A 5,985-nucleotide genomic window follows, 5' to 3' on the forward strand; every position below is an offset into this window, starting at 1 on the left:
CACCATTAGTTACCGCACCAGGTGACGCCAACCCTGCTAGTCTTCTGTTGCCTTCTGTCGAGTTACTTCCCAAAGTTGTGACAATTATGCTTTGATCAACATTATCAACAAAATAAACATGACAACTTTCAGCCAATCTGGAGAACATGGTGGGGACAATTCCTTCCCCAACCCACAACAGGAGAATCAGCAAGAAAAACTGATTATGTCTGAGTAGGATATGCTGCCAGACAAGCTGGGATGTGTGGGATAACGTCTTATACTGTGGACCCTTGTTATACACTGGGGTTTGGTTCCAAGATCCCCCATGGATAACAAAATTCGTGGATACTCAAGTCCCATTAAATATAATGACATAGCAAAATGATGTTCCTTATAAAAAATGGAGAATCAAGGTTTGATATTTGAAATTTATACTTTTTTTGAACATTTTCAAACCGTGGATGCTTGAATCCATGTATAAAAAATCAGTGTATAAGAAGTGCTGACTGTAAAAGCCTAACTAACATTTCTCCCTTCTAGTCAGACATGCAATGTTAAATCTCTCAATATTACCTTCCTGCAAATTATGTGTTGTCATGAGATTCTTTCATAGGTGCTATGCAGAACATTTTCCAAAAGAAGCTTGTTGTAAGCAGCAGTCCAGCAACCCAAAAGTCACAGAGTTCATACATCCTAGTTCCTTCCACTGGTGTTGCAATCACACCCACATCCTTCTTTCAAGTCAGGCATGTTCAGAGGAACCCAACAGTATAATCCAGACAAAAGTAAAAAAGAGAGGCCCAGTACACATGGGCAGGAAGCGACGTGCTGGCACCGATTCTAGGATTTGGGAGCGCGCAGCAACCGCACGCTCCCGAACCTCAGCATGTAACAGCAGCACCATCTTTACGCAGCACCATCCACATGGCATGCATGTTGATGATGTTATGCATGCACCATGTCCAAACGGGGCGGCGCACACGTGACATCGCCATAACACCCCAGGACACTAATGGTGCCTTGACAGCATTGCCAAAAGGAGCTGCATTTCACAGCTCCTTTTGGGGACGGACCATTGTTGTGGCCATGCAGTTGCTGCGGCAACGATCCAGAGGAGAAAGGGGCAGCCTCTGGACGCCCCTTTGTTCTAATCTGTACAGCCCCAGAGACTACAAACTCCAACAGCTCATATGCCATTGCTGGCTCTTTCAGCCTTTGCATCACCAAAGGCTCAGAATCTAGATATTATTTATTGTAAGGTTATTATAAGATATTTTCACAATATCTCATTGCTTCCCCCTCCACAATATTCTAGACATTAGTAACAATATTTAGTGTGCTGTTTAATGAAAGCTGGAGACTGCAAAAGATTAACAGTATCGCTTCTATTGTTTAAAGGTGCAAGCACAATAATTCTGAAGTAGGTTGCATCTACACTGCAGAATTGATACAGATTGACACAGCTTTAACTGCCATGGTTCAGTGTTATGAAATTCTGGGATCTGTACCTCTGTGAGATAGTTAGCCTTCTCTGTCTGGATCCACAACAAACTACAAATTCCAGGATTCCATAAATGGAGCAATGACAGTTAAATGGGTATCACAATGCATTAATCCTGCAGTGTGGCAGCCGCAGTAGAAAGTCAGGTGCTTGTGGGCCAGTTTGACCCTGGCTGAGGAGAACATACAATCCATCCAGTCTGTTGGCTTCACTCAGTTTGAGCAGCTTTTCACTAGGAAAGATAATCTTTGCAAGCCTGTCATTGCCATCCTTTTATCATGGAAAATCTTAATGTGTAATCTTCTAAAGAACAATATACTGTATGTAGGAAGTCAATGACTGACAGTCTGGCCTGCCTTTCAGGATGAGATTTCATTAACTTAAAAATCTAAATTGCAGACCTGCCAAATGGTTTCATTTACATACAATTGCTCTTATGCAACCAGCAACACCTCTTTCCAAAAAACAGAAAAAAGGCTTAGTAATGTGGGTGCATTCTTCATTGTGGAAAAAACAACTATAGGTTTCTACTGTATGCATGTCTATCTGCTGTTTGTTATCAGTATTACTAGAAACACTGCATTTCAGTCTTCATACTGTTTATTGTGTTTTATTGCTTTAATGTTGCTACCCAACATGAGTGGAAGGCAGTTACTTTACTGGAATATTTATCTTTTAAAATTACTTTGAAGGGAAAATTTTAGAGGCATTTTGACAAGGTGATTTTTTTCAAATTGTATGCCATTCCATTAATCCAAATAAAACTAATAAAAATAACGAGCAACACAATGAACAACCACTGTATAGTGCAACAAAAAACAACAACAAACTACTTTTAAAAGTGAGGAACTGGAACTTTTTGTTTTTTAAGAAATAACTTTCAAAACTGTGACTGTGACCAATATTGTTAAGGAAATATTGTCAAGCACACTATCTGTTGTGCTCCATGTTTGTATGACAATAAATTTGGGGATTCAAAGTACAAGTTCTTCCTAACATCCTTTCCAGTGCTACAACCAATTGAAACAGATAATGTCTGTTTCATCACCTCATTCATGAGACAAATTAATGAATTTAAAAAGTTAATCAGTTAAAATGGTGCTCCTGCTTTATCCCAGATAGTTCGACAATACAGTACAGTATATTCTCCCACAATATGATTTCAGGCAGTCTGAACTATGAATGTCAGACTCATGGAGGTTTCTAGAAAACAATGCCAAGTTTGGTCTCTTAACATTAGTGCTTTAAAAAAAAGCAACAGGTAAGACAACTCATACATCATACATGACTGAAACATGTATTCTGTAGTAAAGTTGTAAGGAAATTTGTTTCACTGTTTTTTTTAAAATGGGGTTACCCAATTTGCACCTCCCAAAATCAGGTGCCAAACCAGGGGCAATCTGTAGTAAAAAAAAATCTGGACATTCCTATCTTGCAATACATTCCACAGAACAAACAAACAAAAAGTGTCTAGCAAAATGCACAAATTTACAAAATGCACAAAGACAACACACCTTAGTAATTGGGCACATGTATGCAAAAAATGTCCAAATGGAAAAAATGTGAAAAAAATATGCAACATTGGGAGGAAAGCACACATTACTAATGTGGCATTCTGTGTGGAGGGGAGACTCCCAAAGGAATCACATACAAAATAAGATTGTTGGTGGACAAAGGGCTTCAGTGAAACTGAGGAGCTTATCCCATTAACAAATAATATGGCTTACCTCTTTCAACTTGAATTCAGGATCCAGGATGCCCCGGATGTTATCATACCTAAATCGGTGCCTTTCTAGCCAGGATGCCGCCGCCAGGATGCATCCCGGTTGAAGCCTCGCTCAGCCAGCACTTTAAGTCGGGGACCTTCCAACTTCAAAAACTGGCCAGCTGAGCAAGGCTTTGACATGGGATGCATCCGGGCGGCAGCATCCCAGCTAGATAGGCAGCAATTTAGGTATGATAACATCCATAGACATCCTGGATCCTGAATTCAAGCCAAAAGAATTAAGTCAGCTTATTTGTTAATGGGGTAAGATCCTTTACTCATTTTTCAGCCTCTGTTATGGATTCCCTAGAAAAGAAATCAGATAATATCTCAAAACTAAATAAACCAAGTAATAATCCTTTCTTCTGGCTAAAGGTAATTTTTGTATATGAGTCTACAAGTAAATTGTTTTTGTACAAGCAAGATTTCAAAATATTAAAGGCTGGTTCTAGATATACATCTGTCTTAAAAGAGCAGGTGCAGTAATTTCTGTTGCCTAAACAGGCAATTAGATACATTTCAGGACATTCAGGTTTTTTAATAAGCACCCACATTTATTAAGATTTTCACACAAGGAAGCCCCATACAGTTCAGGACTAGAATCACTGGTCCTCAGGGAGGGATGGGCAAGCTTTTACTTTCACATTTATTCAGCAAATATCTCTACAATTATCTTACAGAAACAATACATTACAGCTGCATTACAATATTAGAAAGATTTGCCACTCTAATTAACACATTTCAGTCATCCCAGATGGTGTTGCTGAGAGTAAACCATTTGGTAGAATCATGTTATGGAATAGTATTTCTCTAGTATAGTTTCCATGGCTGTTTGTCCATGTCTGACACATTCAATGAACGTATCCCATCAATGTTATACAAAGCTATGAGAATCACACTTTCTGTTTTCAGAATTCTGCAATAGGAAAAAAAATGCAATACAAAATACTCCTGTTCAGGGTTCCAAATAGCCAGCCATGCCTTCTTTCAGGATACTCCTTGATATCATCTTGGTTTTCTATGGCGCAGTATAGACCGGAGTTAGGCACCAGTCTGGGGCCGAAATTAGGGTTCTGTAGGGCTGGGCATCCGCATGCACCCAGCCCTGCAATTGGCGCGTGGGTGTCATGATTGTGTGCACCTGTCCATATGAGGCTCGCAATGATGACATCCATGCAGCACCCAAACAGCACCGTGCCGAGCGGACATCATTGTTGCGTGTGAGTGCACCAATGGCGCCCAACACATTGCACAAAAAGAACCCACCAGGAGCAAGTTCTTTTTAGGCTTCATGGAGGCCACAGCATTTGCCTGCTGCAGCCTCCATCCGGGGATGTATAATATGTGCAGCCCCCAAGATGATTGAATTGAGGCTGTCCTACTTTGGCCACATCATGAGAAGGCATGATTCACTAGAAATGACAATAATGCTGGAAAAGGTAGAGGGTAGGAGGAAGAGAGGAAGACCACATGCAAAAGAAATAGACTCAATCAAGGAGGCCACAGGCCTGAATGTACAAAACCTAAACTGAACAGTGCCAGGCTTCTGTAGGATGGAGCCATTATTGGCTTCAAACTGCTTTATTTTTACAGTGTAGATGCACCCTGGGTAATCTTCAGCAAGTCACACTTTCTCAGCATCAGAGGAAAGCAATAGCAAACCTTACAGATTATCTTAGAGTTGCCATAAACTGAAAATAACTTGAAAGCACAGAACAATAACAACTCCATAGAGTGTAATGAGACTGTAAGATGCTGACTGCTTGTGGGGAGCTGGGGAGACAACATTTCACACTGCTGTAGGTACCAATATGCCTTTAAAACGTGGGAAATATGCAATGGGATATAATGTTTTTAATTAACCAGGCTTTTAATATGTATAACATTTACAAATAGGAAGTGAAATTCCCAAGAGAGCCATCGTCCTTCTGAGTGTTTTCTTGTAATAGTAATAAAATTTTATTCGGTCATTGACCAGTATAAAAACAAATCACACAAGCAACATATCAATATAACAATAACAAATAAACTGATAGTAGACTGAGTGTTTTCTTGACATATAGATAAGGGCTTTTACTCCTATTATACAAATGCATTATACATCGTATTAACTCCACAACTGTAATAAAATGGGATTCGATTTTTTTAAATTAACCAGGCTTTTAATATGTATAACAACATACTACAGTCCTCCCTCCATTCTCGCAGTCTTTGGACTTGTGTCCCTTGCATGTATGCAAGGGATGAACAGAATGAATGGAGCACGCACTCATGGCACACGCCTATGCACCATACTCTTAGGGCTTTGCCACATGAGGCCTGTTCTTGCAGCAATCACTTTGAGGGGGAAAACCATGGAAACATACCTCATTCAGAGACCAAATATTTTACAATGTCTTCAGAATCACGCAGCTGGGGTTGTGCAGCTGCCACACTCCCTTCATGAGTTCATTTTAACCCCACGTCCCTGCCTCATGTCTCATTTTGGTGTTTGTTTTTTTAAGACCCATGCTGTAGCAGTCAGTAAAAAATGTTTTAGAAAGAAAGAAAGAAAGAAAGAAAGAAAGAAAGAAAGAAAGAAAGATGGGGTGGCATTCAGGTTGCTTGGGAATAGCAAGGAAGTGAAGAGGGGACACTGACTCCACATGACTGGCAATAATGCAGCAATGTTTCACACCTAGACGTTTGCATTATTGACACATCATTGATGGATTTCCCTCACCAATGAAAAGGGGTG

The sequence above is a fragment of the Sceloporus undulatus genome, chromosome 1 (assembly GCF_019175285.1).
Source record: "Sceloporus undulatus isolate JIND9_A2432 ecotype Alabama chromosome 1, SceUnd_v1.1, whole genome shotgun sequence".
Taxonomy (NCBI): domain Eukaryota; kingdom Metazoa; phylum Chordata; class Lepidosauria; order Squamata; family Phrynosomatidae; genus Sceloporus; species Sceloporus undulatus.